At 38.9% G+C, this 13,889-nt stretch overlaps 1 protein-coding gene across 3 annotated transcripts in view; it reads left to right on the forward strand.

Moving 5' to 3' along the window:
* SNX9 (sorting nexin 9) overlaps positions 1-13,889 on the forward strand; it is a 125,966-nt gene that overhangs the window by 29,633 nt on the left and 82,444 nt on the right. The gene's annotated exons all lie outside the window — the stretch shown is intronic.

Here is a 13,889-nt window from a genome sequence, read left to right on the forward strand (position 1 = left end):
TGCATGATAGCTCACATCCCCATTCCTATACTTTTCCCCAGCACACAAGTGAGCCCTCTGAAAATCTTCATATTGTTTAAGAAACATGGGCTTCCAGGAAATTTCAGTTCTTGTGAGGAACTTAAGGCACTGAATATAATACAACATTTTGATAGATTCCTTTGTGATGACTATTTCTTCTGTCGTGAGATAATGTATTTTTTCCTAAACGGAATTGTTGGAATATTGGGTACAAAGTAATCAGTGTAGTAAAGGACTAAGGAGTACTTGACCATGATAATTAGCATAGGCTGGTAACCAGGGGCTAATGGCTGAAACAGGAATTTGTTTTATAGGACAGTTTAATCTGATCAAAGTTTTCAGTCTCATTGGGGAAAAGAAATATTTCAAGGTAGTTTGTGCCATTTTGGAATCTATGCTGAGTTTGTATTAAAGAGTGGGATGAAATATTGAAAGATTTTAACATGGTCCTTGGCTATTGATTTTTGTGGCTGTATAGTGCTAAAAATAAGGCGTCGTCCTGCTGTATTCCTGAGGTCGTAGTATGTTTCAGGAGCCCTTTAAGAGATCACAGTTTGTTTGCGATGGAGTTTATTTGTAATTTCTCCCAAAATATCCCCTTGGGGTTTTGAATGAACCTTCAGTGCATTTATAGACTGACATCTCTGTGCAGTTATCCCTTTGTTCTCAGGAACATGGTGTGATTTGCTGGTGGGACTTTCCTCATGAGGTTCTTCATGTTTGTGGCGATCTCTTCTGCTTTGTATTTTGGCTTTTGTTGCTTATTGGGAATATCCTCCCAGTTGTATTTTTTTTTTTTTCATCAAGTCAGTATTTATGGAGAAACTTGATTTTTGCCAGTTTATCTTTAAATCGGTTTTCTTATTACATGTTCCTTGTTCCAGTATTTTTGCAAGTGAATGGGGTCGAGGGACCCCTGGGACCATCCTCCGCATTGCTGTAATATCTCTACCTGCATGCAATACTCCCCACACACAGGGACGAGGGGGGTGTGAAGCGGGTAGTTGACCCTGTGTGTGTATGGGGGGGGTGGGGCTGCTTCTCTCGAGATGTGCTGAAGTAACAGATTACAAAAACACCTTTTGTGGGGATAAGTAACCAGTACTCAGCTCTTTCTCTTGAACCCCAAGGCTAGTTCCAGAATGCTTGGTAGGCTAGAAGGAGGACACAGTTAAGTAATAACTTTTAGCCTAATATGGAGTGTGTGTATGTTTGTATATGTGTATATGTGTGTATGTATTATACATATGTATGTGTGTGTGTGTATATACGTGTGTGTGTGTGTGTGTATATATATATATATATACACACACACACACACACACAAAACCCAAAGGTCACAATAACTGGCATTTACCGGGCCCTTTGTGCCAGTCACTGTTATAACCACTTCGTATTTATGACTTCACTTATCATCGGTGTCACGAGGCACATGCTGTTATCCTTATCTTATTCTGGAGGAATTTGAGACAGACTTTAAGGAATTTGGCCAAGTTCAGAAAGCCGTTGAAATGGTAGAGTAGGGAGTTGACCCCTCGTGGTCTGGCTCCAAAGTCAGCTCATAATTGCCATGTTGCCAGCGATGACATTTCCTCTCCTGTTTGTGGGGGAATGAAAATCATTGTCAACACACAGCGTTGACTGTTGGTGGGGGGGAGGGGGGACCAGTCAGACGCTGTTACTGGGAGTGTGTATGTTTTCGACCAGTTGTCTTCGGGATTTGGGGCACTGTTTGCTTTTAGACTCTTCTTCCCCTTTTTTGCTCCGAGGCGCTTGTCCTTTTACAATCACACTATTTCAGTTTAGGCTGGGAGTCAGGTTATCTTCTTAACCACAGCTAAGTAAGTTTTCATGTGCTTTGCCCTGGAGGTTGCCGGGTGGGTTAGACACCTTGCAGCTGTGATAGAGAACAAGATAGATGTGCTGATATGAACACTGCTATGATGACATAAAACATGAAATGTAGACGAGCATAGGTGCTGTGGTTCTAATTGGCTCTGTGTGTGTGCGCACACGTGTGTCAAATGCATGATGTTTGGAAGGCCAGTTTCAAATCTGTTAGCCCTTGTGCCCTTTGACAGGAGGAGAGGAACTTTTTTTAACTTTTCCATTTGTAAACTTCATTGTATTGCTTTTCATGTCATTGCATTGTATTGCTTTTCATGTCGTTGTAAAATGTAATTATGTGTATATTTATGTGGAGCAAAGGTAACAGTACTCAGAATGGGAACTCCTGGAAGACAGTACAAATTCTGTCTACCCCCTTCCCACCCCACCCCCCCCCTTTTAAGTTATGCTTGGGAGCATTTTGTGCTTTGTTACAACCAAGGAAGCATTCTCCTGTAGATTGTGGTATTTTCAGCAGAATTCTGAGCTTCCGAGGTAGAGGCATTAAACAGTACTTCCAATTTTTAATTTTTTTTCAACAGGCAATAGACTTATGTTAATTAAACACACACACACACACACACACACACACACACACACACACACACACACGAAAATGGTGCAGAGAGAATGACACAGGAAATTCCTATCTGTCCCCGCCCCCGGCCAGCTGGCTTCTCTCCTTGGGGGCCGTGTTACCGGTTTCTTTTCCCTCCTTACAGAGATAGTCTGTGCACACACAAGCAGAGGCATTTTGCCCCTCTTTTCACACAAATGACATACCAGGCTTTATTTTCTTATTTAACACATCCATTAGAGACCATCGCACCTCTGAAAAATAAGCAAACCTTAGTTGTTTTTTGCTGGAGCGTGCTGTTCCACTTTGTGCAGCGCCCTACTCTCTTTAGCAATCGCCAGCGCTGGGCTGCGCCTGCTCGCTCACTGTTGTAAGCAGGGCTGCAGTGAGTACCCTTTTATGCACATCACTTTGCAGACATGTGAATATTTCTAGAAGATACGTTCCTAGAAGTGGAATTTCCAAGTAAGACAGTCTCTGTTTGTAATTTTCATAGACATTGCCATCCACACCGTAAGAATCCTCACTCCCATTCCCACCTAAGAATAATCTACTTCCTGAACCTACGGCTTCATCAACAATGATGTTGCTATGAGTTTCTAAATTTTTTTAATGTTTATTTATTTTTGAGAGAAAGACACAGTGCAAGCGGGAGAGGGGCAGAGGGAGAGAGAGAGGGAGAAACAGAGTCCAAAGCAGGCTCTAGGCTCTGAGCTGGCAGTGCAGAGCAACTCAAACAATGATGTTACGAGTTTCATTTTTGTTTCTCTGCCATGCTGGTAGGCGAAAAATAATGTTTGCTTTATATTTTTAAGAGCCATCTTTACTTTTTTTTTTTAAATTAATTTATTTTAAGAGAAAAAGAAAGAATTCCAAGCAGGCTCAACACTGTTAGCACAGAGCCTGACGTGGGGTTCGAACCCATGAACTATGAGATCACAACCTGAGCCGAAATCAAGAGTCGGATGCTTAACTGACTGAGCCATCCAGGTACTCCACCCTCTTTTTTTTTTTTTTTTCTTTTTCTTTCTTTCTTTTTCTTTTTCTTTTTCTTTTTCTTTTTCTTTTTCTTTTTCTTTTTCTTTTTTCTTTTTTCTTTTCTTTTTTTTTTTTTTTTTTTTTACTGATTTGTAGGTACCCTCTGTAGAGTAGGGGAACTAACCTTTAGTCTCTGATATGAATTACAAATATTTGTTTGTCATTTGTCTTTTTTTTTCTTTATTGTCATTATTTTTGATCTTATTTATATTGGCTTTCGCCAGGCAAGGCAGGTATCTTTTACTTGAGTGAAGAGAAATCTCTCTCCCCCTCCCTCTTAAGGACTTGAAGATTCTGTCTCACATGTGAAGCCTTCCTCTACTGCAAGGTTATTTTTTAAATTCTCCTCTAAGATTTCCCTTGGTACTTCTTGTAGTTTCTTAAAAAGTTTTTTTCCCGTGGAGAATGTCAAACGTATACAAAAGCAGAATAGTATAATGAAGCCAACACACCCATCACCCAGCTTCAACGACTATTGACTCCTCTTGTTTGGTCCAGACCCCTGAACTTCCCTTGCTCTTGCATTTTCTGAAGAAATGCCAGATCTCTTATCACTTCATCTGTAAATATTTCAGTGGATTTCTCTAAAGATGGGCAGTACTTTAAAAATATAACCACAAGGAGCGCCTGGGTGGCTCAGTCGGTTGAGCGTCCGACTTCGGCTCAGGTCATGATCTCATGGTTCGTGAGTTTGAGCCCCACGTCGGGCTCTGTGCTGACAGCTCGGAGCCTGGAGCCTGCTTCGGATTCTGTGTGTCCCTCTCTCTCTGTTCCTCCCCTGCTCGTGCTCTGTCTCTCTCTCAAAAGTGAATAAAGATTAAAAGAAATTTTTTTTAAAAATTAAAAAAAATATATAACCACAATACCATTTTGATACCTGAAAATTGAATGCTTTTTAAATATCCCATAGCTCTTAAGTATTCAGATTTTTTTATTATCATAACCTTTTTTTGCATTTTGTTGAACTCAGAATCCAAATAAAGTCTATGTATATTGCAGTTGGGATCAGTCTCTGAAATCTCTTTATTTATGGGTTCCCCTGTTCTCCCACCCCCAGCAGGCTTGTTTTTGTCTTTGAGATTTGTTAGTTAGAGAAAATGGATTCTGTAACTTCCTACATATGGATTTTCCTATCACATCCTCATTGCATAGTTAAATATATTTCTTTATACTTCCTATAAATTGGTACTAGGATCTAGAGTGTCCATAAGATGCAAATTCTTTTTTCAAGTCGATTTCATAATTGGCATTGTATTCCATCAGAAGGCAAATAATTTCTGGCTGTCTTTTGGAGGCACTATGCTTAGATGCATTAAAGTATTAGGGATTGAAAATGATGTTCTAATTCTATTACTCCCTTTTCATTTATTTCATTTATGAGCTATCTTCAAGGTTCATCCATGTTTATGCATTTTGCAGAATTTCCTTCTTTTTAAAAGCCTAGTTTAATATACCACATTTTCCTTATCCATTCATCTGTCAAAAGGCATTTAGTTTGTTTTCATATCTTGTCTATTATGAATAATGCTGCAGTAAATATGGGTGTGCTAGTACCTCTTTGAGATCCAGATTTCAGTTCTTCTGGATAAATACCCAAGAGTAGAATTATTGGATCATATGGTAGTTCTAGTTTTAATATTTTAAGAAATCTCTATACCGTTTTCATAGTGGCTCTACCATTTTACGTTAGCTAGAATATTTTTATAAAGGGAAACTTACCTGTTACTTGATTCCTTAGTGGTGCAGTTTATAAAAAAAAAGGGGCAAGATAAATGCCAGATTTTTCCCACCTTTATTTACCAGCTTTCAGAATGCATTGGTTCCCTCATATCATGTAATTGTGACCCATTATTTTTATCATTTTGAACTCTCAGGTTTAAGTAAATTTGATGCTCAGTCCACTGTAGCCTTTATCCTTATTGTTGCTTGTATTGCCTCTTGTTTGGGTGGCGAGCTCCCCTGCAAGTTGGAGCCTGTGTCCTTTCAACACTGTCTTAGCAGGTTTGGCGAGTATCTTTGATATCTGATAGGAAAAGATGTTCTGGGCCCATCTTTGTATGTTGTGCATGTGTTCTTGTTTTCTTTTTTCTTTTTTTTTTTTTTAAGTTTATTTATTTTTGAGAGAAAGAAAGGGAGAGCACAAGTGGAAGAGGGGCAGAGAGAGACCTGAAATTGACCTGAAATCAGCCAATTCTCTAAGTAAATCTGATTCCTTTTAATGAAACGTGCTATTTGAAGATTCTAATCTGGGCACTAGCTATGTGATTTTTTTTTCTTTCTCACTTTTTCTCTCTCCCTTTTCTCTCTCTCTGTCTCTGTTTCTCTCTCTCTCTTTCTTCTTGTAAATATTTGGTCCATCTTAGAATTTATATTGGTATAGGGCATGAGGTAGGGATTCACTCCCCGCCCCCCCCCACCCCAGATCGACTCACTTACAGTAAAGCAATATAATGCCCTCATACTACTTACTTTACTGGTACTTACTACTATACATTGGGACTAGTTGTGGACTTTCTACTTTTTCTCTTCTCTGCTTGTTTTTTTGACGATTTTTTTCATTTTTATGTATTTATATGGCCAAACACATTTTAGGATCAGCTCTGTTTCAGGAAAAAAAAAAATCTGTTCATCTTTTTATTAAAATCTGTGACAGAGAGTTGCTATCTCAGTGGAGCCTCCCATCTTAAAACGTGGGAAGGTTCTTTGCATGAATTAGTTTTTCTGGTCTAACAAAGTACCTGCAGACCTCGTAACTTAAAACAACAAAGACCTACCTTTTCTTTAGCTCTATGGGTTGGCTGTGGGTGGCTCCTGTGGCCTGGAAAGCCCAGCTGAGGCTGGAGAAGCTTCCAGTGGCCTTCCCCCCATGTTGGGGTCTCACCTTGTACAGCTCAGATGCCTGGGGTGGGATGGCGTCCCCTGTAGAGGCTAACCCGGGCTGATTCAGTGGTCGCAGAGGCGATCCTGGTAACAGAAGAGGGCCACCCTGGGTATGCAGGTGCTTTCATGCCTTTCTTCTGTCACATTTGCTGTTACTCTCTTGGCCAAGGCAGCAAGCACATGAACAAGACCAGAGTCCAGAGGTGGAAAAATGGCCTTCCCTTCTCAATGGGAGGACTGGCAGAGTCACCCTGCCAAAGGATATAGGGATGGGAAGATTTATTGTGGCCCTTATTGCAAGCAATCTGCCACACTCCCCAGTTTTTCCAATTTTCTGTGTCTTTCAGGAACGTTTTAAGACTTTTTCCAGATAGGTTTCTATTTTTTGTTACTACTATAAATGGTGTCTCCCTCCTCCCGTTTTAATTTAGAATTCTTGGGCGGGTGGTACGTGTATACAGCAAAAATGGAAATGATGTGAAAAGGAGCCCACTGTGAGGAATCCACTCTTTTCCTCTCCCATCTCTATAGGTAACCAGTTTAAAAATAATTTGTTTATCTAGTGCTTTTTGGTGGAAATATTGGCAAATATAAATATGTCTATGTATGAAAAAAAAGTAGTATTCTCTATGCCCTATTCTGCGGCTTGCTTTCCTCACTTAGTGATATTTTCCTTCCGTGTCAGCACATACAGATTGTTCTTATTCTTTTATTGCTGCGTAATATTCTCTCGTGATATAACAGTTCCCTATTGCTAGACACTAGGGTTGTCCACAGTCTCTTCATATGAAAAACAGTGCTATGTTTTCACTGGTACACATTCTGCGTCTAGAGAATGGAGTCCAAAATGAGATTTCTTTTTTAGTTTAGAGAGAAAGTGCGCGAGCAGGGGAGAGGGGGCAGAGGTAGAGAGAGGGAGAAAATTCTAAGCAGGCTCCATGCTTGCATGAAGCCTGACGCAGGGCTCAATTCCACGACCCTGGGATTGTGACCTGAGCTGAAATCAAGAGTCAGACGCTTAACCCAACTGAGCCACCCAGACACCGACCAAAATGAAATTTTTGAGTCAAAGGGTAAATTTATCTTTAAAACTTTATTGAGGGAAAAAGAAGAGAGGGAAAGAAGAGCCCCAAGAGAGACTCTTAATGACAGAGAGCAGAGGATTGATAGAGGGTGATGGGGGGGAGATGCGCTAGATGGGTGATGGGCGTTAAGGATGGCGCTTGTGATGAGCACTGGGTGTTGTATGTAAGTGATGAGTCACTGGGTTTCTACTCCCAAAACCAATATTGCACTGTTAACTAACTAAAAGTTAAATTAAAAAAAAAAAAAAAAGCTTCTGCACAGTGAAGGAAACAACAGAACTAAAAGGCAACCTATAGAATGGGAGAAGATATATGCAAATGACATATCTGATAAAGGGTTAGTATGCAAAATCTGTAAAGAACTTCTAAAACTCAACACCCCAAAGAAACATAATCTACTTTACAAATGGGCAGAAGACATGAATAAACATTTTTCCATAGAAGACATCCAAATGGCCCACAGACACATGAAAAGATGCTCAACATCACTGATCATCAGGGAAATACAAATGAAAACTCCAGTGAGATAAACCTCACGCCTGTCAGAATGCCTAAAATCAACAACACAAGAAACAACAGGTGTTGGTGAGGATGTGGAGAAAGAGGAACCCTCCTGCACTGTTGGTGGGAATGCAGACTGGTGCAGCCACTCTGGAAAGCAGTATGGAGGTTCCTCAAAATTTGAAAATAGAACTACCCTACAATCCAGAATTGCACTACTAAGTATCTACACAAAGGCTACAAAAATACAGATTCAAAAGGGATACTTGGACCCCATCGTTTATAGCAGCATTATCAACAATAGCCAAATTATGGAAAGAGACCAGATGTTCATCGACTGATGAATGGATAAAGATGTGATGTACACACACAGACACACACACACACACACACACACACACAGAGAGAGAGAGAAAATGGGGTATTATTCAGCCATAAAAAAGAAAGAAATCTTTCCATTTGCAACAATGTGGATGGAGCTAGAGGGTATTATGCTAAGTGAAATAAGAGTGAGAAAAATACCATATAATTTCGCTCATGTGGATTTTTAAGAAACAAATGAGTAAAGGGGGAAAAAGAGAGGCAAACCAAGAAACAAACTCTAGGGACGCCTGGGTGGCTCAGTCATTTATTTGAGTGTTTGACTTGGGCTCAGGTTATGATCTCATGGTTCATGAGTTCGAGCCCCACATCAGGCTCACTGCCGTCAGCCTGTCAGTATAGAGCCTGCTTCGGATCCTCTGTCTGCCCCCCCTTTACCCCTCCCCGACTCGTGTGTGCTGTCTCTCTCAAAAAATAAAACATTAAGTATATAGTAAAAAAAGAAACAGACTCTGAACCATAGAGAACAAACTGATGGTTTGGGGGGGGGTGGGTTAAATAGGTGATGGGGATTAAGGAGGGCACTTGGTGTGAAGAGCACTGGGTGACATAATGGAATTGTTGAGTCACTATATTGTACAATTGAAACTAATATTACACTGCTAACTAAGTAGAATTTAAATAAAATAAAAGCTAATATTCCTTTGAAAAGAAAAAACAACTATGCTGAGACAGCATTTCTCCCTTATTGGGTTGGCAAAAATCCAAAAGTTGGGTAATTTATTCTGTTTGTGAAACTGTAGACAGCCAATCACCTTCATATATATGTTGCTGGTAATAGTTTAAATGGTACAGTCCCTAGTGGAGATCTGGCAACATCTTCCAAATGAATTTGCCTTTCCTTATGTGTGAAATTGAGCATTCTTTGTTTCATATGTGTAAGTACCATTTATATTTTCCTATGAACTGTTTGCTCCTCTGCCCATTTTTATGGGTTCCTGGTCTTTTTCTTAAGTTCTAGAAGCTCTATATATTAGAGTAACCCTTTGTGACGTGAATTACAAAGATTCTTCTCTTTATGACTGAGGCAATATATATTAATGACTTTTTTATAGTCATTGTGTTCCCAGCCATGATATAGAGATCAGATTAATGGCCCCCTGAGCGAGATCTGGCCTGCCATGTGTTTTTTGTAAATAAAGTTTGATTTGAATGCAGCCACACTCATTTACTTGCACTATTGCGTATGGTAGCTTTTGCACTACGGCAGCAGAGAGACTGCATGGCCTGCAAAAGTTCAAATGTTTAGTACCTCGCCCTTTACGGAAAAAGGAAAACCGACCCCAATTTCAAGCAACCACATCAAAGTGTTTAGTATGATGAAGCCATTTTGATATGGCCTTAAAAATAAAAAATCCAGGTAACTTTAAATGTGTATGTGCAGTTACGAAGCAGTGGGCAGAACAGGCAGTCACGTGCGGGTGTCCTAAGTGTCTGTTTTGGCGTGTTACTTGGTCATAGTGATGTTATGTGTGGTATGGCCAGTTTGATGCCACCTAATCAGATAACTATTAAAACACCTTTGTCTGATTGGCCTCATGTACGGTACTGAAGAAGCTTGGATCTGGGTGAGTTTGGGGAGAAAGTCTCTTAAAGTCAGCCCAGTCTCTAGCAGTTTGGTTTGGTTCCGTTCAGAGAATTTCCTTGGTTCAAGTGCTTTTCCAGAACTATTATCCATACGTGGACTACAGGGAGGGGAAAGTAATGTGGAAGTGGATGGTACAATGTGATTTATTTATGATCGCTATTTAAAACTTTTCTGTTCCTCTTGTGATTGTGTAATTGATTTGCCCTTTGCTACACTCAGATTTAAGATTATTCTAAATATGTCTTGGAAATTCGTATTCCTGTACTCTGTGAACTGTTTCTGTTTACATTTCTTTTTGTGGAAATTTCCCAAATTGCTCATCTAATTGACCACTAGTTAAAAAATTCCTCTAAGTGCATCATATTTCAGGAAAACAGATGAAAGCCCACTTTAGGAAAAACATTTACAGAGCACGTTAATTTCACTGTGGTAGTTCATTCCTGACATTTTTGCGTAAGAAAAGTTTTCAGCCATTCTCAATGGCTACTTTGGTTCTTTGTAGAAATTTCTTTTGGAAAAAGATCTTTTATAGAACAACTATTAAAATAAAACCTTAACAAAATTTTAACATCTTAACTATATTTTCCTCTTATTTTAGAGGTAAGGAGAGGGAGATGGGGAGAGGGAGGGGAGAGACTCTTTTAAGCAGGCTCCACGCCCAGCACTCGGAGCCTGATGTGGGGCTTGATCTCATGACTGTGAGATCATGACCTGAGCCGAAAGGATGCTTAACCACCTGAGCCACCCAGGTGCCCCTTGACTATATTCTTGAATAGATAATAAACACATTGCTTGTGAACATTTAAGGAAACAGACTATTTCCTTTGTTAGGGAGCAAGAATTCCTGTCTTTTAAGGGTCATTCTAGCTGGACCAAGAATCAAATTGTCAGACAATTAACAGGAGAAGTTGTCAGATTAACAGGAGAAAATCAAATTTAATGGCATATGTACGGGGAATCCACACAGACGTGGAAATTCCAAAGACCGGCAAAGTGAGTTGTATGTGTCATTGTGAACTAAGGAGAAGGGGGCAGGGGTCTGGGATTTCAGAAGAAAGGAATGTTCTTCACGGGGCGATAAGAAGACCAGATGTTTAGTAATTAGATGTTTGCCCAGCCCTCACACATGGGTCACTCAGATAAAACTTATCTCCGTGAATACCCTTATTCTGGGAAGGACCCCCAGTGTAGATTTTTCTGTGTAGTTAAGGGAGGAGCAAAAGTTTCTCTTCAACCTTCGGGGTCTCAATTGCCTTCAGCTCAGAATAATCCCCATGCCAGAGTGGCCCAGCTTGGGGTGGCCTGCTCTTAGCCCCTACGGCTTCCTCCTGAAACTTCCCTGAAGTTTCACACATTAAAAAGTTGAGCTGATAGGTTGTTTTATCCCATTGAACCAGTCTCTTAGTCCTGACAACAGGTCAGTATAATCTTGTTCATTTCATGAGGTGGTGATGCAGGTGTGTTCTCCAAGTTACGCCAAGTTACGTGGTAGTCAGGCTGCTGGGAACTCTGGGAGCTAGGTACCAGGCTGATAATGTCCAGTGGAGCGTTATTGGCTCCATGAAGTCAACGTTAGTTCCCTAAAGCTGTCCGGTCACATCTGAGTCTGCGCGTGTCTCTCAAATACGACATTCCAGTTGAAGCTTTGGTAATACCCTTTGATATTTGGTAATACCATGTGATAATACCATTTTTTCCATTGGTGTCCTGTCATAAGGAGAACAGATTCATATTGAACTTATGCAAAGAAATAGATTGCCATAAGCATATAAGAATACTCACTGAGAGTTTCTGAGTTCCGGAGGGTTCAGAAAAGAAAAGTTTCAGTTTGTTCAAAAAGGTGTATTTTATCAAATTGCAGTAAGTTGATTAGCTTAAGAGAAAACGTCTTCTTAAATCTGGAAAAAAACCAAAACATTTTTAAAAAGTCAACAATGTTCCAAACAAAAAATCATAAAAAGTGTAATTGTCTTCCTCAATTTCAGTCCCACGTTATTAATTCTTCTGCTTGAATCCGGTTCTTCCGCTAGTTCCAGAAATTTTTACCCAGTTCAGTTTTACGATCTGCAGGTTATCAGAAACCTGTACTCAGAGCTTTTTCCATGTGTCTCATTGAAGATGAAACACATTTGCAGGAAGCTTTTGTAGAGGCATCTGAGTAAAGAGTATTACTGTCTGTAAACGATAAACTTACATAAAAATGGCCGTGGTTGAAGATTTGATTAGAGTTCACTACAAGCAATTGGTAAGGAGATTGGGTTATTTTTGTGACATACGCTTCAGGATAATAACACACCAGGACATCAGATTTCTAGGAGTTTCATGTAATTCTTAGAACACTTAACTTAGTAATATATCTACATAAGTATAATGTAGGAGGGTTTAATATCACTTTTTTGACAGTGCTCCCCATGTAACTTAACATACCTAATAAGCCTGATTCGTTTAATTTCTCAAATCTTTGAAACATTCCATGGGCCCTTTGTAACACCTCAGATTGTGGTCAAAGACTTTATTTTAGAATTTGGTTTTGGGAAGTATGTCAGGAAATATCAAAAGATTTGGATATTTGATTAAATAGAATCACAAGTCATTTTGAAAAAATATTTAATTATCCATTTAACCACAATGACAGTACAAGATTTCAAAAACCAATACAGAAGATTACATAGTTGTGAGCAAAATTGAACTCTTTTCATATTAAGACTCAGTTTTCTTAAGTAATCAAAGAGCTGATAAACATAAGAAATTATTTTGGCAAACATGGAATAATTGTTAGGCAGAGAACTTAAAAGGTAAAGAAAAACCTTTGTTTACAATTTCTTACGAAATTGTAGACCAATAATAGTTCAAAAGAACTTTGTACCGTTAACAAAGAAAAAAACTAAAACATTGCACCAGGGCACTTTTGATATTAAAACTCATTTACTTATTTGAAATTATCCTAATCTTAGCCAGTACAGGCCACACATAAAGTTTCTTTCTGAAGAGTGTTTCTCTGTAAACCTTACACACGTTTCTTTTTCATGTTCGGATTTTGTCCTAAACTTTACCCTTTTAAATAACTAGTCTCACTTGAGGACAAAATTCTTTTCTTTTTCCTTAACAAACATGTATTTTATTCCTCAAACTTCTTGTTGTCAAAAGCACATCCCATTTTCCTCACATACCAAGTTGTTTCCCTTATTATTTCCAGTGCTCTTAATTACATTCGTTAGAATTCTTAGTGCTTAGAAACCTTAATTTCTAGTGAAAACTGAGTAGTAAGCAACTGTGAATTGTTACACCAGAACTCTTTAGATTGGCAGTTTCATACTTGATATGAATTTTTTTCATAGTACAATAAAGCACAAAGTATATTTATTAACAGACCCAAACGTATCCTTAGTTTCTCTGGAGTAAGACAGAAGTAGATTACTTAATGTTTCATTATTTTATCTTAATTGGAAATGATCTAGACAATCAGTGAACTTTACTCATCATTTAACTTCGTGAAATTTTAAGTTTTCAGGTTACCAAAGATTTTGGAAGCTATTTAAAAGCTACAAACCTTCTTATTTTATTTACATCTATTTAATTTACTTGTTCTTAACAGTTATGCCTAGCCTACCCGTAAAACTTCATGAGGCATTAGACAAAGTCAGTTATTATTCTGAGTCTTTTTTCCTCTGACATATTTTACAACAGAGATACCATAAGTTTATTTGACTTTTAGTAAACACAAGCAGAATGAAAGTTTATATTTAATGCTGATAACTGTAAATACATGTCTGCTTTAATTAAACCAGCAACCTTAAATTGGCTTTCATACCACATATTGTCCCAGGTCACATGAACTTGAAAAACATTTTGAGTTAGTTTCTATCTTTCTGAGTTTTAGGATGGCCAATCCTTACAAATGCTTGCCTTCAGATCAACTAAATAAAGGTCT

The sequence above is a fragment of the Leopardus geoffroyi genome, chromosome B2 (genome assembly GCF_018350155.1).
Source record: "Leopardus geoffroyi isolate Oge1 chromosome B2, O.geoffroyi_Oge1_pat1.0, whole genome shotgun sequence".
Lineage (NCBI taxonomy): Eukaryota > Metazoa > Chordata > Mammalia > Carnivora > Felidae > Leopardus > Leopardus geoffroyi.